This window comes from Rhinolophus ferrumequinum, chromosome 9 (genome assembly GCF_004115265.2).
Source record: "Rhinolophus ferrumequinum isolate MPI-CBG mRhiFer1 chromosome 9, mRhiFer1_v1.p, whole genome shotgun sequence".
Taxonomy (NCBI): domain Eukaryota; kingdom Metazoa; phylum Chordata; class Mammalia; order Chiroptera; family Rhinolophidae; genus Rhinolophus; species Rhinolophus ferrumequinum.
The window spans coordinates 73,703,375-73,730,916 of NC_046292.1; the positions used below are offsets into that span (position 1 = coordinate 73,703,375).

Consider the following 27,542-nt stretch of genomic DNA (forward strand, 5'->3'; position numbering starts at 1 on the left):
ACAACAAAAAAGTAAGCTATTGTTGAAAGACAGTAAACACTGTCTATGACATAAGTGTTTCTTGAACATTTCAAAAATCTCCACGAGTACCAGATACAAACAAACCAAAAGAAAACAGCAACACACACACACACACACATACACACACACACACACACACACACACACACTTTCTAAGAATAGTTTAAATAAAAAAGATTGCTGCTGAATGTAGAGAAACTTTTGACCACTCAGGGTGATCAAAAAAAAAAAAAATAGAATGAGTAATACGAAAAGACAAGTTGGAAATATTTACCCCTGGACACCCTGGATATCTTTAAAAAAAAAAAAAAAAGCCCTTCTCCTAAAAGACTTCCATTTATATTTTTTAGAGTAGAATTTGGACTAAATACAATATTGCTTTTAAGAAAATTTCAGGATTTATTCTGCACTTTACCATCCTAATTTTTTTCTCATCTTCCCTGATTACAGTCTAAATCTGCATTTAAAAGAATTATACAAGCGTCTGGAACATGATCCTTGGTAAGCATGACAACTTTCATTAAAAATTAATGTTTCAACCTGTATTTGTGAAGAAGAGATATTAACTGAAGGCCTTTACAACTAACTAGTTAATAGTATTTTTGATCCTGTTAACATTTCTCTGGATCAAATGTTCTCGTTTCGCTAATTTAACTAAGACATATTTATTTGCTACCTTATTTCAAAGCTTAAAGGAGAAGACAGTGATCCTTAAGATAGCTATTAAAAGGCAGAGAAGAATGCAACCGAGGATTTACTGAAGAAAGTCACTTGTCCCTGATTCTGTACCAGATACGGGTAAAGGAGGAAACAATTTTTGGATTCGATCTCCCATAGTCCTGTGATAATCCAGAGTTGAAAACGTAGATCACAAGTACCAGGTATGTTGCATGATTCTACCAGAACAAACTGTCAGAATGGAGTTTTAAGAGCAGGGTGCTAGAAACAGCATTTAAAGCTCTATCAACAGCTGCCAGAGAGACTGGAAACTACCTCAGTCCCACCATGTCCTTATCTATTACATGAGGTCCTAGCGAATCCTTTCTTCAACACCATGGTGGTGTGGAGAATGCTACAGGAAACGGGTGGTCATGTTTCTCCCTGGCCACATACCTCTTACAGTACCTAACGCCCAATGTAGGACTGATGTCATTAGATAAATGAGATCAACAAGGAAAAAATTCTTGAAAACTCAGTGTCAGTAACAAGAACATCAGAAACCAAAAGCTCAGCATTTAAATCTGTTTGAAAATAACTCCTCAAAGTTAGTACTTATTATAAGTTACGTTGGGATTCCATGAAAGTTTAGGAGTTCTCTGTATTTTAAAAATCAGCTGCTTAGATCTATGCCTAAGAGAATTAAAAACTTCAGGTAGACTTAAGCAGTATAAAACTGCATAAGTCACATATTCTCATTAGTGCCGTCTTCGGAACTGTTTCTTTTCTTCTTTTTTTTTTAATTAAAGTTTATTGGGGTGACAATGGTTAGTAAAGTTATATTGGTTTCAGCTGTACAATTCTGTAATACATCATCTATATATCACACTGTGTGTTCACCACCCAGAGTCAGTTCTCCTTCCATCACCATATATTTCATCAGAACTGTTTCTTAATGCCTCCTTCTACACAGAACAGTCTGAGCCAGTGTTTCCCAAACAGCATAAAACAGAGAACTAGCATGCAGGGTAGCTGTTCTTGGGTATTCTGAGAAACAAAGATTCTGTGCTGAGATTCTTCCTTCTCAGGAATACACAGTATAAATTAATAATTCAAGACTGAGAAGTCTGTAGAAACTTGGCAAAAGGGTTTTTTGTGTTGTTTTTTTGACCATGGAGTTCATTTTCACAAGATACCTCATGGGATACCAGGACTGCACAGAAACACAGCTTGGGAAACACTGCTCTAAACTCCTTAGCTAAGCGTTCAAGACTTAAGAATCTGACCCCAAATTAATCATACCCCAACATACATTCACAATTCTGATGAGCAATGCCGATCTCACATCCCAGTTTCCCCCACAGAAAGTCTCCCCTCTAGTAAAGTTCATCTCCTGTCCATGTCCTGAACAGACATTTGCTTCACTACTTTATTCAAACCATTTCTCCTGCTAGAATCTTCCCTCTTCTCATTCAGTTTAATCCCTCCACTTGAGATAAAACCCCACCTCCTATGAGACTCTTCCATGTAATGTCATCTTCCTTTCCCCTGAATAGGCCACCCCAAATTAAATGGCACTTGTGTGGGACTCACCTCCTCCTTGTATTACTAGAATCCAAGCCTGTCCTTGGGAATCAGTCAAGAGGACTGATTAAAAGCCCTCCAGCAAGTGATCTAGGTAAGTTCATATCCTACCTAGCTCCAGGATACTAGGTGGCTGGGGGCAAATTTCTTCTCTGAGCTTCACTTGGTTCACTTCTCTATCCTCCTCTGAGCAGTGGGGATAAAATAATATCTACTCCACTGTTGTGAAGTTTCAATGGAGATAACACTCATGATGCTCTTTCAACATCACTCAGTAGTACAGAAAGTACAGGACACATGTTAACGCTATTATATCCCAGTGATCTAAGTCAAAGACTTATCCTAAATGCTGTGACTGCCAATATGAAATTAGCATACATATAAACCTCCACCATGCACCCTTCAATGCTACTCTATGCTGTAACATGGATTACTTATTGCTGTGGGAGTTTAATAAGAAATATCTGCAGTCCCTAAGTCCTCCCTACCTCCTGCAGGGGAGGTAAAAATTATAACGTTAGATAAACAAGCATCACTGGGAGATCCATTAAGCAATCTAAATTACAATTCTGATACTGGCATGTCTGCAGAAGTTATATGTATGAGTTACACTGTCATTCGTTTGCACATATGTTTTTATCAGCACATGGTTTTAGCATCATATACAATATGAAAAGGTCATTCTATGTAGAATCCCTTTGAACATGAAAGGCACCAAAGGTTTTCTCTCTTTCCTTAAAGGAAAATGTTACAAAGGAAAATCCAGATTTTAATTGTTCGTTTATTTCATTTAACACATTAATGAATGCTTTATGGGGAAAAAGGGAGAGCACACATTTTTATCTTATTATAGCTGAAAAACTCTTAAAATATCACATTCAAAAGTTCTTTCATTATCAAATAAATGTAAATTAGTTTAACAAAGCCTTAATAGGTGTCATTTAAGGGAAGATCTGAAAGCCAAACCTACTTTGTAACGTTTCCAGTTATTATTTGTTCATACTTTGTCTGTTTTCTAATCTTTTACTACACCACAAAGTCAACATCACTTTCTTTTTTTAATCTTTGATCTCATACTTGTTTCATGTCTTCTAAGACATCTTTTATTTTTACCTTTTTATTAGATGACAATTTTGTTGTAATTTCACATATACATTTTCAGTACTGTTAATTTCTAAAAGGCCGATCTCATTTCCCTTCTCCCCAGCCCTACTCTTTTTCTTTGAGAAGGGCTGCATTTTGGTGTTTGATGCTGTTATAAAGTGGAAGTGATGAGTGTGCGCTGCAAACTAAATCCAGCTTCAAATCAGCTCGCTGAAGTCAACATTCTCCATAAGAAGGCTGAATTTCCACTCACTGTAGTTCTCCCCACCACAGAGTATAGGAACAAAATGGATTAAATGGTAAACACACAAAATAAAAAGTTTTGCATTACAGGATATAAAGTTTCTCACTGTGCATGTGATACTGTGTATAAAACATGTTTTTTATTATATATGTAATATATGTGATATATGTGATGAAATATAAATACTTATACACATATACAGAACCTTAAGCAATTTTACATCTTCTCTGATGAAATCTAGTGGCAATTCTATTCTTTATTTAGAGATTCTGAAATTTTATTTTGGTCTGATTACAGCACATTCTTAGTATTATAAAAATGCCTGTGTTTTGCAGGATACATGTTTCCCCAGTACACTAACGTGCCAAAAGGCCCAGAAATCATAAAATCCCATGCTTTACTTCCTGCTGTCATTGTTATTTCTATGTAATAATCTTTCATAAAGTTAATCAGCAAGATGTTAACTTTCCAATCTATGTTTATTTTTAAAAGAATTGTCATTTTTATTTAGACTTAGGGTTATACTTCTATTAAATTGAAAGTGAGTATAGGTCATTTAGGTCAAGTTTCTTTCCTACAATTGTGTGTCAACCACAGAAGAAGCTGAGGGATACAACTCCCTTTCTCAGAATTCGATGTAAAGCTGGTTCATTTCTAAATCCAACTAAAAGTGAGATGAGTAAATGAAGTACTAAAAAGGATACAAAAATAAAATAGTTTTATCTCAACAGCAGTTTATACACAGGAGTTCAGAATTAGCATGTGGAGGCCCGGGTGACACTATCCGTTTGCCCCTCTGCCTTCCTGTCTGTTGCTGATTCCATTTTCTCACTGCGCAAGTGTAAGACCCTACATTTGGCCTGTAGACCTGCCAGTAGCTAAATGGAAAGGGTTTGACACCACTTTACCTTTCTTCATAGAGATCGTTGACCTCAATTTTCATAATGAATGGCTTTAGAAATGCATTTGTTTTTGAAATAATCCAGGAGAGATGTCAGATGTTTTGAGATAGCTTTTCCATTACTTAATATTATACCTCATCCAGAACTTGAGCATGTTTTGGGGAGAAGCTACCTACTGAAATCTTTTTCTAGGTTCCCTTTATTCACCCAGGATACCTAAACAGTGCCTACCAAAGCCTCTTCCTCTCCAACCACTAAATCATCCCTTCCCATGCGTCTCCCAGGATCCCTCATTACAGCACTCACTCTGTCCAAACATTCTCTGCAACACATCAGACCAGCATTTCTTCAACTTGAAAAATCTACAAAATTTTAGTCACCCTCCCAGTATTAACCTAAATTATTTTATTAGATCTTTAAAAAAATACATACAATATACAACTAGGAATAAACTCCTTAAGCTTTAAGTCCTATACAACTATAAGGCCCAAATAAATGTATAACATTTTACGAAAAGCTGTAAAACCAACACAATTTAACAACATTAATTGAATGTGATAGATGAGATTTTGCTACAAATTTGTCCCTTGGAGCCTGACTACAGCGCTCATGTTGGAGCCAAGAGTCTCTGGCGCTAAGAGCCCGCATTACTCTGGGCAGCAGGGTGGCTCAATTCTCCCACCACTTTTTCTATAATCTACACCAGGAAAAGATGTCATCCAGCCTAAACTTGGTAGAAACTCACCATTCGCAAATCAATCATAAGCCAGAAACAAAAACTACAATTAGGGGCAGGCACAGAGGTGAACACCAGTGCTGACGTTTCATGGGAAGACCTTGTTACAACATTACCATTCAGATGACTCAGAATGTATTTACATCAGTTTATTATTGTTATCAAAGTGTAGAGGCTATGGTAGTGAAGCGAGGTCCCTGAGAGCATGAGCTCTGGACAGAGGACTCCTGCGCCAATTGACGGGCACCTCTCCAGATCCAGTCCTCCATCCTTACTCTCAGTCCAGCTCCCATATGGGAAAGCAATATGATGAATCAATCTCGTGGAGCAAGGTCTTACTTTCCAGGATGGTCATCATATAAAAATAAATCCTTGGAAGAGACCGCAGCATCTTTAATGCTAGAATTCCAGGCATGATGGGGAAGAGAAATAGAGAGAGGGAGGGAGAGGAAGGGACAGGAAGAGAAAGAGGTTTGTTTACAAGAAGAATGTTTTAGGGAGAAATCGCTGAATTCTCATTGATCTCTAGTAACAGCATACTCCATGTACACTTCTTTTCATCCCTCAATCATGAGCATTTTGACTATTAATATCATTCCCAAAACAAATACCAATTAATATATGCCTGATGTTAAGTATGCACACACATGTCATCCCATGTGCCACTCAGGTCCACAAACTCAGGTCTAAGTAACTCAACAGCACCAGCCCCACCCTTCCTTTCCTTTTAACTTCCTCTGGAAAAAGTATCAATGCGGTCCTAAAGGCAGAAGTAGCCCTGGAAGGAGAAATTTCTCTCTCATTATCTGTTGCTAGAGGTGGAGAACCATGTTGGAGCTCCAGGCAGAACAGTATGTCCCCAAAAGGACGCTCACCATCCCTCTCACTCCAAAATGTTTTAACCTCAGGCCAGTGGGAAACAGCTATATTCTCAACCAGTTTAACTCGCTACCCTTTTCCCAAGGTCTAGTGTACGAGATTCATTTTGGAGACTATACCTTTCAAGAAAACTAAACTGCAGTGAAATAATCACAAGAAATGGCAGTAGCACTAATACTGCTACTGTGTGTTGTACCAGCATGTGTTCTAAGGGCTTAACCTAGATTTTTCTCACTTAGCCTCACAACTCTGAGGTATGTAAAATTACCACAAGTGACAGTGTTGTCAACTTTTAAATATTTACACACAGCTACTCCCATAAATTTACACATTAAAACTGGGGTCCTGAAAATGTCATTAGCATGCTCTGACACAGAAGGGCAATTTTTTGGTCCAATATGACATCCATTTATTCATTTATAATTGACTTATAAATTACTGAATATACAAAAAAAATATTTAAAACATATGTAATAAAAAATTTTTTTTTAAAAAAATGGACACACTGTATTAGATGGCTAGGGCTTCCATAACAAAGCACCACAGACTAGATATTGTAAACAACAGAAATTTGTTTTCTCACAGTTCTGGAGGCTGGAAGTCCAAGATCGAGGTGCCGACAGGGTTGGTTCCTTCTGAGGCTTCTCTCCTTGGCTTACTTGTAGAGGGCCACCCTCTTGCTATCTCTTTCACATAGTCTTCCCTCTCTGTTATTTCTTCTGTATGTCCAAATTTCCTCTTCTTGTAAGGATACCAGATTGTATCAGAACCCATTCTAAAGGCCTAACTCAATCATCTCTTTAACTCAATCATCTCTTTAAAGATCTTATTTTCAAATACCATTATATTATGAGGTATTAAGATTTGGGATTTCAACATACGAGTTTTGGGGTAATACAATTCAACCCCTAATAGATACCCATATTCCACATCAGTTACAGAAACTGAATATATACAGCCCCTCTGTGGGTCCCTCCCAGATTGTAATCCTCTTTCCTCAGGGGTAATCACTCTTTCGGTTTTTGTTTTAGATTTTGTAATAGTTTTATCAACTAGTACGTTTTTAAAGTTTTACTTTTTTCTCAAACAGAACCATTTAAAGCAATAAATTTCCCCCTAAGCAGTGCCTTAGCTGCATCCCCACAAACTTGGATACATTGGATATGCATTAGTATCATCTCAAAATATATTCTCCTTTGACATATGAGTTATTTGAAGTATGTTGTTCAATTTACAAATGCCGAGGAATTTTCTAGGTGACTTTTTTGTTGTTAACTGCTAATTTAATTTTGCTGTTGTCAAAGAAAATATTTTGTATAATTTCAACCCCTTTTTAGAGACTTGTTTGATGGCTCAGCATATGATCTCACAAACGGAATTAAAATAATGTTAACAATAGCATAATTTAACATACTGCTTTGATTTGAAAAATTTGTCACTTATAGGATTGCTATAGAAGTAAAAGCTAAAAAGAAATTGTATTTAATTAGGTGAAAGTTTGACTGTTATTTGTGGAAAGTGGAGAGAGTAATTATTTCTAGGGACACGAGAATTCTTTTTTAACCAGTGTTGACTGAAAGAGGCTGGAAATACTATAATCATATCTTAGGGTTATACCATTTTTAAACAAATTACACAATTTCTAATTCAAATACTAATCACTTAACTCTACCACTAGAAGTCATGCACTGAGTGATATTAAGAGATCAAGAAATTATCTTAAAACTTACCTAGGCAAATTGAAATAGCCTGGTATTTGAGATTTCTTTAAGGAATATCCAGAAAAAAGCATTGTCCAGTATCAAGGTTTGTGTATAAAGGTTATAAATATAACTAAAATATAAATATATTTAAGGAGAAACAAGCATACAAAGCTATTAGACTTTTATATTTCTAAAAATGATGGTAACATTAAAATATTGGGGAAAAAAACCTTTTTAGTGAAAACACACACACACACTTAATGCTTAATATCTTACTGTAGGGAAAACCATTTAGTTAAGTACAGTTTCCCCAATGCTATTTAAACAATGGGATTCAGAAGTAAACCTTATTTAGATGAGCTTCTAGTCAAGAACTTGACCTATATAAGTTAAAAAAAAAAAAAATCCAAAAGCTAGGCAATATCCTTGAAGGAAGGGGCCAAAAATCGTTTAAAATTTTTCAGCCTGGGGATAAACATGAACTAGAAGAAGCACAAATGTTTCCTGAATACTTTATATTTCATAGCTAAGTAGAGAGGATTTTTAATGTCTAATCTTTAAACTTCTTCAAAAATGAATTTCCATGAGTGCTAGGGAAACAGCCTATTTTCATAATCATGGTCACTACTCAACATGTTTACAATCACCTTTTAAAATAAGACTCCACAGACACAGCTTCTGCGGTTGCTGCATTCCAACATGCTATTAGTAATATTGGATGCATAGAGCTGTTGCTTTAACTATGCTCATACAGGTTCAAACATTCCTCTGGTGAGCCTGTGTTAATGAAAATTCTCCTTTCCAAAGATTCTGCTGGACCGCTCTTACAGAAACCTTGAAGCAGAGCCAGAAAACAGCCTCATGCAGATCTGCAACTGTACATTTTTCAGACATTACACTAGATTTTCTTATATAGTTCCCTATTAAAATGGTTTAAATTCCAACCAAGCCTTGGGAAACAGAGCATCCACTATCTTGAGCCTTTCTACAGCATCTGGCAATGGGACTGGAGTGGTGAAATGAAAAAAACAAAAGTAGTTTCAACGCTTATGACAGAGAGGCAAATTAATCCTTAGTCTGAACAAGGAGCAAAGCCTTTTGTTATCATCGATCGTGAAATGTTCTTATGACACTTTTGATTTTACAAAATTAGGTTTTGGCCTTCGCCTGCAGGTATTTCCCTATTCCATTCTGGATTAATCCACCTTTATGGCTAATTCCTGTCAAAATGACAAAGGACAATCGATTTCTTTTGGTGAGGTTTCCTTATCAATGGAAACTTCTATGCATTGATTGATGGGGTGTTAGAGGAAAGGACCATTAATTGATTTGTAATAAATAAAGCAAAATCTCCACTTATGGCCAGCAAAAGAAAAAAGCAGCTTTTTCATTGGTAAATTTCTTTCATCTAAAATGTATACAGCAGTCCAACTCAACAATCACTCAACTTATTAAGGTAACAGCTTTATTAAAGCAAGTCCCACTGACATGACCCAAGTTAAAGGTCACTCAGCATGGTTATCATAATATTAAATAAGTAAAAATTTAAAAGTCAAATGGAAGCCGTCATTTAAAGTTACCTTGTGTAATGACAAAACCTGCAACTCTGTATGGTGCATTACTCTTTGCCCCAACACCTCTACATGCACTGTTACTCTTTACCCTCACAAATATTCAATGAGGGAGGTAAAACATTTTATTTTCCATTTTACAAATAAGGAAACTGAGATACTGTGGTTAAATTACTCATTTCAAATAACAAAGCTAGAAAATAGCACACTAGTAATCAGATGATCCAAATTCCAGGTTGGCACTTACTATGCATTTTACTAGTTAATTGTCTGATTCTGTTTTCTCATTTCCAAAATTTGTAAACCCCTACTTTGCAGAGTAATTGTACTAAATTAGGTAATCAATGGAAAATGTCAGATATATAGCATAGAATACAATAGTTAGTTGCTAAACAGCCAGTTTTATTAGTATTGTTGCTTTAAATAAAATCTTCAGTGCAAATCATTTTATCATTTGTTCACGTCCATATTAAACTAACAGGGACAGGTAAAAACTTAATTTAATGGGCTTTTCTCAGGCTCTTCTTAAAAAAAGAATCCAGCTTTTTTTGTTGTTTAACAATAATATTGTGTTATTACAATGTCCTTAATGATATATTGGCTTTTTATGTTGTTGGTTTTGCTTGCAGACGGAAACTGAAAACGACACTAGATTTTAAAATACATTTACAATATTTAGGCATACATTTCTAAGATCTGCAAATTACATGGATTTTAACTATTCTGAACTCACAATAGTAAACACAGCTCACTGGTGCTTAGGATTTACCATCGCCCTGGAAAAAATGAGGTGAGCCATCACAAAGGCAACATGAGTACAACCTGGACTCAAACAAAAAGTTAATTGCTCTTGAATTTCCCTTTCGTGAATACTGATGGAGAAACAGAATTGGTACCAGAAGACTGAAGAGGAAGAAAATAAAGGTCCTAGTTGCGAAAAGACAGGGAAGAAAAACAAAAAGAGAGAATCCCAATACTACAGGGCACTTACTGGTAATCCTGGAGAAGATTCTTGGCAACTTGTTCAAAGAATGGTTTGTGACAACTCAGAAAAGAAAGTGACCATCCTGGCACACAGTGTGGATTCAATAGGGACAAGACAACCCTTATTTCCTTCTCTGTCAAGGCTAGTAGCCTGGGATCAGGGATATACGGTGGACAAAATATATCTGAACTTGAGTAAGAAACCTAACAAAGGCACTCATGACAACTTCAAGGACAAGATGTAAAAATATGGGCTGAACAGTAGGATACTTTGTTAGACTAATAAACATTTGAACCAAAATGGCATCAACATCCAATCACCGTCATTCTATGGACGGTCCCTAAAGATATAGTTTTGTCCTTGGGCCTGTTACTTCACCATTTTTTTAACCAATAACCTAAGAAGAAATATTTATCTCACTTTACGATTGCTAAATAAAAACTAATATTTGTATGGTGCATTACTCTTTGCCCCAACACCTCTACATGCACTGTTACTCTTTACCCTCACAAATATTCAATGAGGGAGGTAAAACATTTTATTTTCCATTTTACAAACAAGGAAACTGAGATACTGTGGTTAAATTACTCATTTCAAATAACAAAGCTAGAAAATAGCACCCCTGAGGTGTAACCTCAAGCCTTTTGACTCCACATTTTGATCAAAACCTAGACAGGAAACAACAGAGGCAGGATCCAGACAGACCTTGACAAGCAGAAGTGAGGGGAAATAATCTGAGAAATGACATGAATAGAGTCCCAGTGTATCCAGGGGGGTACCATTTTGTCACGTGGATGTTCTGAAACATTCAACTCAGTGAGATTTGTGAAACGGTAAACTTGCAAATCCAACCAAGCTGCATTATATATCTATAGTAAAAAGGATCAGAGTCACCCGTTCTCTCTGCTGGTCACAACCTACCTGGGCAATAGCATTAAACGTTTTGGGTAGGTTTCAAGAGGGATAGAGAATAACTAGAAAACATTTACCACAATGATGAGGGAGGAGGAAACGAAGATGACTAGAGGGAATTATAGGTGTTAAACTAGAGAGACAGCAACTATAGCTAGGAAGGAGACCAACAGCTATCTTCAAATGTATGTCATATGTTACACTGTATGTGTCATGAGAGGGAATAAATAGAACAATTCAATAATTTATTAGAGTTTGACCAGAAAGTGGCATACATCACTGTGGGTGGTATAAAAAGGGATTTATTAAAAGAAGTTAATCTTATACAATTATAGGAGTTGTGTCTATTGTTTGGTCAGGAATTGCTACACTTCAAGCAGGCAGGCAATTGAGAAGAGCAGCTAGATATGAAATGAGGGCGAACAAGCAAAAACTGAAACCCAGTCTCTGACCAACTCCAACATGGATAATGAGGTGGACCTGCAGGAAAAGGTAATGCCTTTACCGCAGAGCTGCACACTTTGTCCAGAACCTGAAAAACCCAACAGAGATGACACAGGAGGTGGAGAAGGGGAGCTCCACACCAGTACTGGGGGCCAGAGATGAATGACAACACATGTGAGCCTCTCAGTGCCTGGCTCCCTACACCGACCTCCAGAGCATGAAAACTGGCTGCTCTTCCTCTTCTATCTCTAAAACCTGCCCACATTCCTCTTGTGCCCAAGATTAACCAAGAACCACACGAGAGGGTTGTGTGAGACAGAGAGTCTGAGAATTATAGTTTCAGTTTAACTAAGTGGGTAAAGTCAACATATATGAAAACTCAATTAGATTTTTTGACCAATACAAGAATGTGAGCTACCCAAAGACTGAATGGACTCAGTAAAGACGTAGACTCTGTCATCAGCTCTCCTCAACTCAGATGACATTTGGAAAAAATATTATCAATATAAAAAGCGACTCATCCGTCAGACGTGATATTTAAGATCCTTCCCCACCCTGGGGGTACCATTATTCTAGTATAAGGCATCCGACGTTTAAATGAAACTACATGCTCACAGTTTGGGCATGTAACCACTACAGCATTATGTAAGAAAACAAATCACAGAACCGGAAATCCAGAATTATAAATTTTAGAGTTCATCCAGTAGTGATTTATAAAAATCAAAAACGTTCACAAGAGCCATAAAGAAATGTAATTTTTTTTCATCCTAGTCTTATATAGTCCAGACTCCCCAACCAAATGGGTAGCACCTGTGAAAGGTATATTGTTGCTTAGAATATAATATGGAAAACCTAACGACATCTCTGATACCAAGAGGTATAAATGATGGCATCTTCCCAGGCTTTTCACTCCCTGGGGCTAAGGCTAAAGCCCTCTCTTTACTCTTTCCCTCCCCTCCAATGAAACTCCAACAAGTAATGTCTTTTCTCTTTCTCCTACCAGTACGCTCTGAACTAGACAGAAGAGTTTGGTACAACAACCGGAGGAAAAATCAGGAAGGCAGTTTGTATCTAGTACATGGAAATCCTGCCAGGGGGCCTGCTCCTACTTCTCATCCTGATCAAATGCTAATCAAGCATAGACTTCCAAGATCCAAGGCAGGAGACACCGGATCCAAGTCAACCAAATGGAGGGTTATGGCAGCCTACCAAAACAACAACAAAAAACATGAAAAATTCTCCAAATCACGAAGGAAAAATCCATAGTTGAGCATATGTTCGATTGCCTACGCCAATAACTTCTAAACTTGTAAAGCTGTCCATGCCCTTTGGCATCTAAATATCATCACATTCTTGGTTCAACTTTTATATCGCAGTTTCTCCTCATCCAACTAACTCAGCTACTGAACTTTCTGCCTTACAATGTCTTAACTTCAGAACTTTTAACGTCAGAGCAAACCACTTTACATGTCAGATGCCATCTTGCTTTTTCATTTTAGAATGTACCCCATCTTCTATTTCTGACTCTTCCCAGTAGTTTTCTCTGTCCCAACTTCCTGTGATCAGCCAGGAAGAAGATAAAACCTACTCGGTAAACAGTCTTGGAGGGAAGGATGGTGGAACTAACTTCAACCGGCACTACCAAAGTCTAGTAGTCAAGCGTTTGTGGCATTTTTCCAAGAGATGTCGTCTCACAGCTTACACTGGAGCAGTTCAAATACCTCCTGTTAGTGGCACTGCACCAGCTCATGCCATATGCTTGGAAGTCACCAGCCAGTGCATTCAATGCCAGCAAGAACCTGCAGATTAATGAAATTCTCTACTAGTGCTGCAGACAAGCCCACAGCTTTATTTCTTTTAACGTGATATAAATGCATTTCAGGCTTTGAGTTTATGGCCTGTGCTGATTTTTTTGATGGCTGAGCGACGCCCACCAAGACAACATAGCATCCAGGCAGCAACCCCAAGGGCAATGTGAGGAGGATTTTCTGATTATGTCATCAAACAGGAAACCTCATGGAGACTCTGGGATTAATGTATTTTCCACTGGAGCTGAAAGCTGGCAGGATGTAGTCACTGGAAGAGAGAGAGGGAGAGGGAAATGTTGGTTGGGGTGGAGGTAGTGTCTTTAAAGTGACATTTAAAGAAATCACTCGTATTTATTTACGTCTTAAGCCTCCAAGCAAATAAAGATTTAAAAACTTTAGTTGCATGTGGTAATAAGCAAATTATATAAGCACTGGATATGAATGCACCCCACAAAGAGTTTCTCTAAACCATGGCACCATTCTTGCTCCAGATGGCACGGAAAATAATTTATAAATGACAAAAGTTCAATGGGTGTACGGCAGCTGTTCAGTTCCAGCTCTTTGGCCACCCACTTCAGTAGAACTGAAAGCTTTCAATCAACTCTTGTCTCTCAAAGGGCCTTCAAACAGCATCAGAACATGTGTACAATATGTTCTCAGAAAGTCGCTGGCCAAATATGAAAGATTAGAAATTCAAGTTAAATGGAAATGGAAAATACAAATACATACTGTTTTCTCCAAAATCCATAATACCAAGCAGGGATTAAGAACAAAGGACATTTGAGTTTTCAAAACCAAACTTTGCATGATCTCCTTTTTTGCCCCTTCAAATGCACTCACAAGCTTCCTTTCAGAGAATGAGAAGCATCTAGAATTTTCACGGTATTATTTTAATAATAAACAGTTAATATTGTGCTTGCCTCTCTCCATTCACTCCTATGACCCCTTACATTGAGAAAGCATTCCAGTTTAACCATGGGCCAACTGCTACTTTGAAACCTAGTGTCACTCATTTTATATTTATGTTCTGAACCTCCAAATAAGGCAAACAAATTAGGACCACCATATTGCGAAATAAACATTTTCCACCCTTTTATTCAGGAAGTGTTGCCCAGTTGCTGTTCAAATCTAGGTAAACAATTCACACACACACAAAAAAAGTGAATAGAGAGTATAATATTAGCTAAATTATTTGAATTACTTAAAACCAAACTGGATTATAAAACAAATACAACCTATATACAATTTGCCACTTTCAAAGGAGCCAATTTCAAGCATGGCAACTACAAGAGGTAAGGTTATAATTGAACTAGAGAAAACTTTGGGCATAGTAAATGTTATGAACCATCTGCTGGATCAATTCTTTGGCTCATACTCTTGATTGACCACAGAAGCTTTCTAAGTGTTAACCTGACCAGGTTTGGATTGCATTGATTGTGGAAGGATGATAAACAGCTCACACACTTTGTAAGCGCCCAGAGAGCTGCGATTACATCACTGGAGGCACCAACACACCCACTCACTCCTGCTTCAAGTTCTCTCCATAAATAGATTTCTGAAAGGAGGGGGTTTGCTAGGGTTCATAAGGTGAGTAGCAGTGCTTTTATGCCTGGGCTCTAGTTAAAAAAAAAAAAAAAAAAAAAATTAAAGCAAAATGTATCACATTAATCTAACTTATAGCAAATAATTTTAAGTGAAGACGTTTACAATCACAAAAGACTTTAAAGAACAACCAGCACTGGCTGAGAACAAAATTGTTCTCAAAGTTCATATTCAATTCATATAAGCCCTTGGAGGTATGCCTGTCCAGCCATTTTTTTTTTAATTAGCATTGAGCGAATTGTTCAGTTTGTGAATTATCTTTTATACATTGTTCTCATTAATCAATACATGAGAAACAAGAATTAGAGACAATTGGTCAAATATTGTAAGCTTGCAGGGAGCAACATCAAGAGAAACGTTCAAACCAATCATCTTATAAACACATATATTTTCTACACTTCCTAGCTGTTACTAAGGATGAAAAATCACAAATGCATAATAGAATTTTCTTCTCAAATAGTAATGGCCTTTGGACACCTACCCAGAACTGGATAGTAGATATAGAGATCTGGCAAGTGTTAAAATTATTCTTAAAGATACCATAAGGATTAAATTTCATACCAAAGAAATTGTATTCACTGTGCAAAATATCTCTAGTTAAACAAATTATTCAAAACTCAGGACTGAACACATTCAATCAAGCTGTCAAAGAACAAGGATCTGTTGTCTCCTTTCTTTGCCCCAAGGAACTTGGACAGACAGCCACCAGACAGTCTGCTGAACTCCCTGCGGCCTTCAAGGGTCCACTTCTTAGGACAATTTCTTGACTACAAAACGAACTTAAACAAGTAGTTCTGTAACTTAAGACTCCCTGTGTTAGGATTTTATACTAAATTCACTTGAGTCTGTGGCTGTTCCTTACCAGGTCCACTCGCCAAAGATGTAACCACTCAAAACCAAGAGCACAGTGAATTTAATAAAATTATAGTTATTTAGAATACCGTTTCTGAAACAAGGTGAAATTACAGTGGCCAATGCTATTACATATAGTAGAGCAAACAACGTAATAATACATAGCTGGCTGTGTGGAATTAGAAATAGCTCTCAGAATTTCCAAACACACTACCCACACCAGAACTTCTTCTGGCTTTAAGACCTGGCTACCTTTTATGGCAATAACCTACTTTATAATGCGTCAATTCAAATAAACAGATTATTAAAAGCAGATTATCACTACCGCACTTCAAGACTTACCATAAAGCTACAGTAATCAAGACAGTGTGGTAGTGGGGCCAGCCTGGGTGGCTCATGTGCTTGGAGTGCCGTGCTCCTAACGCCAAGGTCGCCGGTTCGATTCCCACATGGGCCAGTGAGATGCGCCCTCTATAGCTAAGATTGTGAACAATGGCTCTCCCCAGAGCTAGGCTGCCATGAGTTGCTGTGTGCTGCCGCCAGCTGCCATGGGCTACCGTGGGCTACTGTGTGCTACCATGAGCAGCTAGTGGCCATTGTGAGCAGCCGGCAGCGAGCGAGAGCTTCTGAGAGGGGCCGACCAGCGACTGACTGCCTCAGCTGGGGGGTGGGGGGTGGGGGGTGGGGGGTGGGGGGGTTGGGGGGCTGGGCGCAAGGCTCATAATACCAGCATGGGTCAGTCAGCTGTGTCCTACACAACTACACTAAGAAAACAACGGCTTGAACCAGAGTGGTGGGGAGAGGTGGAAAAAGAGAGGGAAAAAAAAGACAGTGTAGTACTGACGAAAGAACAGGAAAGTCAATGCAACAGATAGAGAGCCTGGAAAGAAACCCACGTAAATATAGTTAACTGATCTTTGACAAAGGAGCAAAGGCAATACAATGAGGCAAGGATAGTCTTTTCAATGAATGGTGCTGTAACAAATGGATATCCACGGGTAAAAACAAAATTTTTAAAAATCTAGACATAGAACTTAAACCCTTCACAAAAATTTACTCAAAATCATTCACAGTCCTAAATGTAAAATTATAAAACTCCAAGAAGATAACATAAGAAAAAACCTAGGTGACCTTGGGTATGGCAATATATTTTCAGATACAACACCAAAGGCATAATCCATGAAAAAAATAATAAGCTGGACTTCAAAAAAAGTAAAAAGCTCTGCTCTGTGAAAGACAATGTCACGATAATGAGAAGACAAACCACAGACTGGTAGAAAATATTTGCAAAAGACATATCCAATAAAAGATTATTATCCAAAATATACAAAGAATTCTTATCCAAAATATACAAAAGTCAATAATAAGAAAACAACCCGATTAAAAAGTGGGCCAAAGATCTTAACAGATACTTTACTAAAGAATATAAACAGATGGTAAATAAACATGAAAAGATGCTCCATATCATATATCACGAAAGAAATAAAAATGAAAATAATGACATAACTACACATCTATTAAAATGGCCCAAACCAGGAACACTGACAACAAATATTGACAACGATGTAGAGCAACAGGAATTTTCAACCATCCCAGGTGGGAATGCAAAATAGTACAGCCACTTTGAAAGACAGTTTGGCAGTTTCTTATAAAACTAAACCTTCTCTTACCATACAGCAATTGTGCTCCTTGGTATTTTCCCAAAAGGGTTGAAAAGTTATGTCCACACAAAAAAACTGCACACGGATGTTTAGAGCAGCCTTATTCGTAATTGTCAAAACCTGGAAGCAACCAAGTAGGAAAATGGATAAAGAAACAGTGGTATGTCAAGACAATGGACTACTATTCAGGGATTTAAAAAAAAAATGAAATGACACGAGGAAATGTAAATGCATATTACTAAGAGAAAGCAGACAATCTGAAAAATGGCTAAATACTATATGATTCCAATTCTATGACATTCCGGAAAAAGTAAAACTACGGCGACAGTAAAAAAAATTAACGGTTGCCAGAGACTGGAAGGGTGGAAAGGGATGAATACGTGGAATATGGAATTTTTAAGGCAGCGACAATAGTACTCTGTATGATACCATAATGATGGATACATATTATTATACATTTGTCCAAACCCATAAAACGTACACCACCAAGAATGAACCATACTGTAAACTATGGACTTTGAGTGATTATGTGTCAATGTAGGTTCATCGGTTGTAACAACTGCAGCACTCTGGTGGGGGACATTAATAATAGGGGAGGGTATGCACAGGAGGGGCAGGGGGGACACTGCCCTCGTCACTACCTTCCCATCAGTTCTGCTGTGAAACTTACACTGCCCTAAAAACAGTCTTAATTTTAAAAATTATTATGTAAAACAATAAAGGTCTTTTAAAAAAAATCATTAAAATGACCCTAGATCATCAATGTCCCATAGAATTTTCTGGGATTATATAAATGCTCTGTAGCTACACTTTCCAACCTAGTAGTCCCTAGAAATATGTGACTATTGACTACTTGAAATGTGGCTATTGTGACTGAGGAACTGAATTTTTTAGTTTTATTTAATGTTAGATTTTACTTTAAATTTAAATAACCTCGTGTGACTAGTGACTACCTTATCAGACAACACAGCTCTAGAAGGCTCAATCAATAGAAAACCAGTCATCGCTTGAGCCCTGGTTCAAAAATCTAGAATAGAAAATAATTTTGCAACTGGAAGTATAATTCACTTTCAACACACCAAACATATATAATGGCCTCTCAACATTTCTGAAGCAGCTACCTTAGGAACCAAGGTAAAAATTGATCTTAAAAAAAAAAAAAAAAAAAAAAAAAAAAAAAAAAAAAAAAGTCTGTATTTTAAAATATGTGTCTGTAATTTAAAACATTTTAAAATAATATATTGATTTTTTTATGAATTGTATTTTTTCGTACAATACTAGGATCTGCAAAGAAAAGCACGGCAATGAATTATCGTAAAAATGATTATCAGGTTGATGATCCATAAGTATTTCAGGAAGGAAAAATATAAGTGAAAAATATTCATTTCACTCCATCGGTATTGCTCACCCATAATGTTAAGAATAAGAAGATGACAAAAATGTCCTTTGTCTAGCACTTTACAATTTACATTCTTATACCTTGATAGACACAACAATGAGTTGATTTTGTCAGGTGTAAACAGTGTTTTCACACTTCTGATAGAAGTGTGCCTTCATTATTATGCAACATTTAATTAAGTCATAACACCAAAAAAGATCCGGTAGTGAGTTTCCGCACACACCCTAGACATAGCTAACTACAGAGAAAACTGGATCTTGAGCCTGTAAATGATATGGTTCGGTAGAACATCCAGTATTGATAGAAATGAGCCCAGTGGAAACAGCCCAGGATCAATAGCGAAACACAATGAGACATAACTGATCGTGGCTCCACCAGTCTATCTGTGTGACCATGGGGAGGTCACATCTGTTAAACCTCAGTTTTCGTATCTGAAAAAATAGGAATAATGATACTGACTTACCATTAAGTCAATCCTGGATGGATTGCCCTGAACACAGAAAGCAAACTTTATTGGTCATATTATAAGATTGGCTCTTTCAAATGATAAAACCTGTGGGACAGTTACCACCCCAGTTCCAACTCCCTCTCGGCTATGTCTGGACAGGTAGAATCCTATCATCCAAGTTTGGGGTTTTTTTAGCTTCCTTATCACATAGGATGAGGAGTCCCTTTCTTGTATTCTGTTCATTTCCTGATGATCAAGACACTGCTGTCTTTAACAGAGAGAAGAAAAGAATTGCTTCATTCCAACAGTCTTTCCAATTCTTAAAAATATACTCTTTCTGTTTCCTCAGATGTTGCCAGACATTAGGTTTCCTTTTGGAGGAGAGATTAATGAGGCAAGAAGTGGACACGAAGTCATAGATTCTGAAAAATGTTAACCTGAGGAGACCTCAGAGACCATCATTTCTCATCCTCTAATTTTGTTTTTTGTAACCTAGGCCCTAGGAGAGTTAACTGCTTGTCCCAAATATCTGAGAAATTCTATTCCTGTACTCTTCCTGTCATACAACATTGCATCAAAAGTTGACAGCAATATTTACTTAGAGCTCAGAGGTTAGGACGTAAGTAAATGTCCTCGGTTAATTATTTGGATGAACACACGGAAGAATGCGTACCTTTGTAAAAAGCACAAAAAAAGAAAATAGAAGGAAAGACAAATTCAAAAGCTGGGATTGTATTGCTCTAGTTTCCAAACAAATTATTTAGAAATTACACTCAGGTACCCCTCCTCCTGTATTCAATATAAACCTAAAAATACATTGACTCGCAGTAAAGCCAGCGTTCCTTCCACTAAACAACCTGGCTCCCAAAACAGTACAGAAGAAAAGAAAGGTCAAAACCCAATAGTTTTCTTAGTTGTAAACATCTCTAGTGAAAAAAAGTTTAAAGGAATCTTGAAAAATACTGGCTAAAATACAATTGTGGTATTATCAATGATACTATTTTATCTACTTGTCAGTGTTCTCCATCCCCTGATTCAACTGAACTGGCTGCCCATTCATCTTCTGATGGAGAAGGAACAAGAACGAAAAATGGCTTTACATAAAGAAAAATGTTATGTGTGTCTTGTTAGTCACACTAACAGACTATGAGTCTTTCCCCATCGTTACTACCCGTTCTCTTTGATAACAGGTTCCAAAATATTCAGATCACATTAGAAAGTTCATTCTCCTTTTCTTTTTTAAAAATTTTTATTAAATGTATTGGGGTCACATTGGTTAATAAAATTATATAGGTTTCATGTGTACAATTCTATAATACATCATCTATCAGGTTGGTGCAAAAATAATTGCGGTTTTTGCAGAAATTTTTTTTTTTAACCTTTTAAACCGCAATTAGTTTTGCACCAACCTAATATATATGGCATCGTGTGTTCACCACCCAGAGTCAGTTATTTTCTGATCTTTATTCCCGAATTTCAAATATATACCACTTTGAGCAACCATCACTGGAGAATGGGAAGAGCACAAGCTTTAAAATCACACAGACCTTTGAACCGAGACTCCCTCAAATATCAGCTGAATAAATTTGTTTTCCCTTGTAAAATATGTGTTTCATGTCACAGAGTAACTGGAAAATTAAATGAAATAATCCATGTAAAACATCTAGCACAGTATGTGAAAGACAGTGCCCAGAAAAATGGCAAATATCATTTCATCTCCAGTGATAACTGAGAACAGTAATAATATTTACGTGTTTTTTTAAGGGAAGAAAATCAAATCCCATCCTTTAAGGGGCTTTCAAGCCAAGTGGGGAGGCCCAACATATTTACAGTGAGATGAGTGGCACTGTTTAAGAGGCAGAAGCTACCGCCAAGTGAAGGGCTGAGAAGAAAAAGTGCAAGGGGGAAGCTTCACGGGGATAGCTGGAGACACTTCCTGGAGCACCAGGACTTGAATTTGGCTCAGACTTGAAATGCACCAAGGAGCAAGAGGGTGGCTCCAGAGAGGGACGTAACTGTGACAAAGCTAAACACTTCAATGCAAATAAATCTGGTGATGGTGATGGGCCTGGGAAAAGTAGGGCAGCGATTTGCTTAGCAACCATGACTGGAAACTAAGTGGAGTCCAGACTGGGCAAGCCTTGAGCATCAGGCTAAGACGTTCAAGCTTCTCCTGCGGTAGCTGGGGAAGCACTGAACTTGCGTCAGCAGTGGAGAAATATATACAGAGTGATGGACTGGTCAGAGGCAAGGACATGGGAAGGTGGCGGGGTGAGGAGAGGTCACGGAGACAAGGACAACACAGTTCTCGCCCACATCATGGGTTGAGTCACTGTGCTGTTGTCCACTCTGATTTAATACACTCGAGTTGCAACAGGACAGCCTCACACAGTATGCAAATCACATGCTTATTATTTGTCCGCAGAATGGGCAAAACAATGACAGAGTGATGGTGTAGGCCTTTTCAGGGTTACACAGATGGGGAGTGAGGCTGGCATCAGCCAGGAGGAGGCCAAGCCTTCAGCAAAGTTTGATCTGCGGTCACTAAGAGCAAGGTTACGTGGCCTGAAGTAGGATTATAAATAAGTAAGTAAGTAAGATTATAAATAAGGATGAAGGTCCTGGTCATGGATAAGGCAGGTTGAGGTCCGGCAGGGATCAGAAGCAAGGAGGAAGGAAATCCCAGGCCAGGAATGAGGTGACCGGAAGGAAATGCCATGAGAAAGTCTATTTGATCCAACAAAAGGAAAAACTTAATTTTATGGTGTTATTCAGGTCTGTCCTTACCATCACTACCCCTCGGATGTTTCTTCTAGGTATAAAACACAAAGGCCCATCACGGCAGGTTCTCCTCCCCTGCGGAACTCTTCATCTTTAGACGCCTCTTCTCCATCCTCTTCCTGCTGCAGCTGCTGTGTTTTCCGAATGGCTTAAGGACTTGGTGTCTGTGTGTGTGTGTGTGAGCTTAATTCCAACCCATGAGCCTTAAGAAGACATCTAGGGCTCCCTCATTCATTCTGGGCTGCGGCAGCAAAGACAACAGACACAGCCTTTGCTTTTGTAGAGCTCACATTCAAGTGCAGAAGTGGGAAGATGGTCAGAGAGCAAAAGTAAGACAAATAAACACAAGATAATGTCAAAGAGATAAAGAGATTTTAAAAGACCAAAATATAAAAAGCAATTGTGCAGGACAGTGATGGAGCAGGGCTGGGCGAGGCTGCTTTGGAACGGGGTTATCAGGGAATGTGAAATCTGAGCTGGAAAAAAGGGAGCTCTGGATATGAATAGGAAGAAGGAACCTGTATGTGTGGAAAAGAAAGAAATCAGTGTTGAAGGAGATCAAGGCAGATGGTGGGACAAGGGGAGCACCTATTATGTGCCAGGTACTATGTTTGGCACTTGGCATTCATTATCTCCTTAATCTTCAAAACAATTCTTCAACTTGCTACTATTATGATAAAATAGGTTCAGAAAAGTTGTTAAGTAAGCTGCCCGAGGAGACTAGATAATAAATGGTCATGTCCAACACCAGAGTAGAGGGAAGTTTTGGACCAGGAGCTTGCAAGGTAGTTTGGTAAAAAGACAGTGAGCAATAGCTCAAGCCTGCAGGTATGAGCGAGGAGACCAGCACTAAGGCGAAAGTGGCAGAAGCAGAGGAAAGGCACACATATGAGTGACACTACACAGCAGCAGTGATCAGGCCTTAGCGGATCGAGATAGGGAGAGATGAGCCTACCAGCCCGGAAGGGTGCTGTTAACACTGGGAGAAACAGAAGACTCCAAAGAAAGCCTGGGTTTTAGACAGACAGCGAACTGGATTTCAGATGTGTTGAGTTGATGGGGTGTCGGTAGGCAGGGAACAGCTGGGTCAAGAAGTCCTGACAGGTGGGTAGGAATAAGAAAAAAATCCAGAAGAAAGGCTGATCCCTAAGATGTAGCTTTGGAATCACTGGACCATATGGCAGTTCAGCAGCTTTCTGGGGTTTCCTATGTGGGCGAGTAGCATCTATATTGGCTACAAGAGCAGATGACATCTCACCAACCTTCAGGAAACATGGAAGAATTCTAGCTGCCACCCACCAACATGATTAGCTCCAGAAACACACACACACATACACAAACACTCTTTAGTTTTTTTAAGTTAATGACGCTACTACAGAGACAAACTCACAGCAAAACGGCATATTATTTAGATTCAAATGCGCCAAGTTAAAAAGCTATGAAATCGTGTGGGCTTTGACTTTTTAATGTTATTCAATTCATGTCATTAAAACAGAAGAATTAGTCCTGTAATTACTCCCTTATGAGTTCTGCTGTCTGTCTGAAAAAAGAAAGAGCACTCATTTATGTCCCCAAACCAAATTATTGGGGGGAAATTAGATGGGTTAAAGACAGCAAAAACCAAGTTTCAACATGCAGGAAAGGAGAGGAAAGAAAGTGCGTGTCAAGAATGAATAATGCCCTGCCAGTCAGCCTGAGCCCTGCCTCCGTTTGACTGTGTAGTCTGGCTGACACAGCAGTGAAGACAGATCCTTTCTCTCCTTCGTCAGCGTGCCAGCCATGCCTAACACTCTAACACTTCATTAACATGCTAATGTGTGACAATTATTTTGTGCAAGTACCACTCTATATGTTTTTTAAAGGCTCTATCAACCACAGCTAGAATGCAGGGACCCGAATGCTAACTCACACTGTTATTAATAAGAAAACAATATGCTGATCAAAAGGCTTTTTTTCCTTTCTTTCCTATGACTTTGGCAGGTCAACCATTCTTTCTGTGAGCAACAGTGACAAAAGAAGCTGACTTTTCTGAAAGCATAAGCAAACTGTAACATTAATTCTATCGGGGGAGGGGAGATACCACTATGCCAAGATATAGAGATAAATGGCTATTATGGGCACTAGAAATTAGCAAACCTGATTTCAATTTAAGGTTTTCTCACTGTCTCACTCTGTAATCTTGAGTGAGTCATTTACTCACTGGAGGGTAGTTTTCTTATTTATAGTATGTTGGGGTGTCTGAGATTATCTTTACTATTTCTTCTTGCACAAATAATCTATAATCAAAGGATATTAGTAATGTAATAACTGCTCACCCCTCAATTTCTATAACTATTTTAAAATCATTATATAGATTATTTGTATTATTTATCTTCATATTCTATTGACTCCGAGTGTGAACAAGAATATCGATATCTCTATGGAGAATAATTTGAACGGTAATAAGATTCATAGAAGATGACAGAATAAATGGAGAGACATTGAAAGCTTCTGCATGTAACAACTTATTTAAAAGACGTTAGTGTCTCTGTTTTAATTTATCAGTTCAATACAATCCAAATTAAAATTTCAGTTGTATTTTGAGGAACTTAATAGATTTTTCAAAATTCATATGGAAAGATAAAGTACACACATACCTAAGTCCACTTCGAAAATAAAAAGCAATAAGAACTTACTTTGTTAGCTATTGAAATATATCACCAAGCACTAGCTGTTTAAGGTTAAAGAATGAAGAGACCAATGGAGCACCACAAAGGTACCAACTTGTCGAGGAAACAAAATCACCATATGAAAATATAACAATGGATTGCTACCTATCACCATATACACATACGGTCGCTAGATGGGTTAAAGACCTAAATGTGAAAGATAAAACTATGAAGTTAATATAATAGAAAATATAAATTTTATAACAGAGGCACACTATTTATTTCACAAAGCTCCGAAAGGAAAATAACTGATAAACTGAATTATATCAAAATTAAGATTTCTGTTCACAAAAAGAACATAATGGACAAAGTTAATAGAAAAATGACAGGCTAAAAGAATACTTATGTCGAAAACCAGCCGGGACCAACTTGAATACACAAAGAACTTTTGTAAATCAAGAGCAAAAATTCAAAAACTTCCAGTGGACAAATATGCAGTGAATTTGAAGGGGAATTCACAGAAGAGAAAAATCCACAAGACAGCAAGCATGTAAAGAACTGATCAAATTCATCAGTAGTCAGATAAAAGCAAATTAAAACAAAAAGATAACATTTTACACCCACTAGACAGAAATAAGGAAAAACAGAAAATTTAATAATGCTACATATTGGTGGGAATATGAGTGTATTAACACTTGTACTACTGCAGAGAGTGTGGACTGGTGAATCTTTCAGGGGTAATCTGAGAGTACCTTGTGAAATTATCGCGTTTACACTGTCTGAGCTATATACAGATGCCCTATAGCCCGGAAATGCTGTTAGCCTCTATGCTAAATAAATGCCCCTTAGTATTTTCTAGTAGGGGGCATGTCTGAGGCTGTTCACAGCAGCCTTGCTCATGGTGAGGTAAGATGGAGATAGCATGGATGTCCATCCCTGGAGAAGAATATCTAAGTGAGTTGTGTTGTAGGCACACTATGAGCAGTCGGGTGCAGTGGATTAGATGTAAACAGCAATATTCGTAGGCCTTAAAATACAATGCTGAGCGGAGAAAATAAGAAACAAAATAGGATATATCACAAACACATACATAAATTAAAACGCAGGTACAATAAATCCAAAATATGAAACTATGCATATTTTATAAGAATACATTCACTGAGAGGCGTATATACTTTGAAAATTGGGTTCTTGAATGAAGAGAATTGGGGATAAAGGGTCGTGTCCGAATGCCAGCATGCAGGCATGCACATACATAAGCAGGGCGCTATGGAAACGTATGTTTGCATGTGTATGTATATATGTATCATCAAACAAAAGTTTTACAAAGTAAAACATATTCTTATTATATGCAATGCACTCTGTTTATTTTCTATTCCCATTGTTAATGCTGATCTCTATTTATAAAGTTGATTGTGTAACCTACCAATAGGTTACAACTTCTAATTTTAAAACACTGATCTAGACTATAATAAGGGCATTATAGTGAGTTTCTGGAATAATGATAGTGCCACGCACTCATTAAATATTCAAGCACATAAAGCAGATCTGAGAAAAAGGCCCTCTGTGCTGCCTTCTCCCAGAAACATATCCACAGGGAATCACCAGGAGTCAGAGGCTGCTCTTCTTCACGTGATTCCACACTTCCGGAGAGTGAACTTTTCACCCCTACTTCAGCCCTGGCTTGTCAGACTAAGGCCAAAACTAAAGCAGGAAACGATATGCCACTTGCTAAAACATAAAGGGATATTTTAAAACATAAAGGAACATTTTTAAATATGCCTTAAACACATTTGAATAAGGTGTAGATATAAGAAAATATGGTCCCTCTCTTGAAAATGGAAAGTTGGAAAATAAGAAAAGGGTAGAAGTTCTAAGTACCAAAATACTAAAAAAAAAAAAAACAACAACTTGGAAACAGGAGTCCGTTACACAGCCTTCAAGAGAATAGGAAGCTAAGTTCGCGTAGGAGCAGATGCGAGAGAAGAAGACTAGAAAAGTCCATGGGCTCTTCCTAATCTGCGCCTCAATAAATATTAAAAGTAAAGAACAATTTCTATTCCAAATCAACTGAAAACTGTCTTTTGAGGGCAGCTTTAGGTCCTCCTTATACCCCAAAACACATTTACTGGGACAACATAGAAAAATAGTCATTTTAAAGTATTTAAATAGCGTTAGACACTTCTGGGCTAAATGAAATTTAAAAGTACAATAAAGAGTGAGGCACAGAAGTTTGCAGCTACACCCAAGTAGAGAGATAAAAATATATGGACAGGGTTAGAAACAGAACACCGTCCCCTCTCTCCAAAGACATCATGGCAGCAGCATTCTCCGGGACACACCACACCACCGGAAACAATGTTCTCTGGAAGACAACTTTTGCGTATGGCTAACCAGGAGTTGGCTGTAGGAGCTAGGGTTTGACGTAGGTATCTAACTAGGTCTATGAACAACTACTTATAAGACAGAATTAAGTTAGGTGTTATTTAAAATAAAACAAACAAAAATCTGAAAATTACTGGTTTCCATAGAACCCATATAACAAAAGGCACTTGGAGAAGAAGGTAGTATAAAGGTAGAGAGAGATGAGCTGGCTGAGCA

At 37.7% G+C, this 27,542-nt stretch overlaps 1 long non-coding RNA gene across 4 annotated transcripts in view; it reads right to left on the reverse strand.

Moving 5' to 3' along the window:
* Positions 1-27,542, reverse strand: part of LOC117027768 (uncharacterized) — a 383,724-nt gene that overhangs the window by 115,578 nt on the left and 240,604 nt on the right. The window contains exon 4 of one of the 4 annotated variants that reach the window (XR_004423963.1): positions 12,686-13,818. The exons of the other annotated variants lie outside the window; for them this stretch is intronic. This is a non-coding gene — a long non-coding RNA (uncharacterized LOC117027768). Of the gene's footprint in view, positions 1-12,685; positions 13,819-27,542 lie in introns of those variants that run through there. 4 annotated transcript variants of the gene reach the window in all.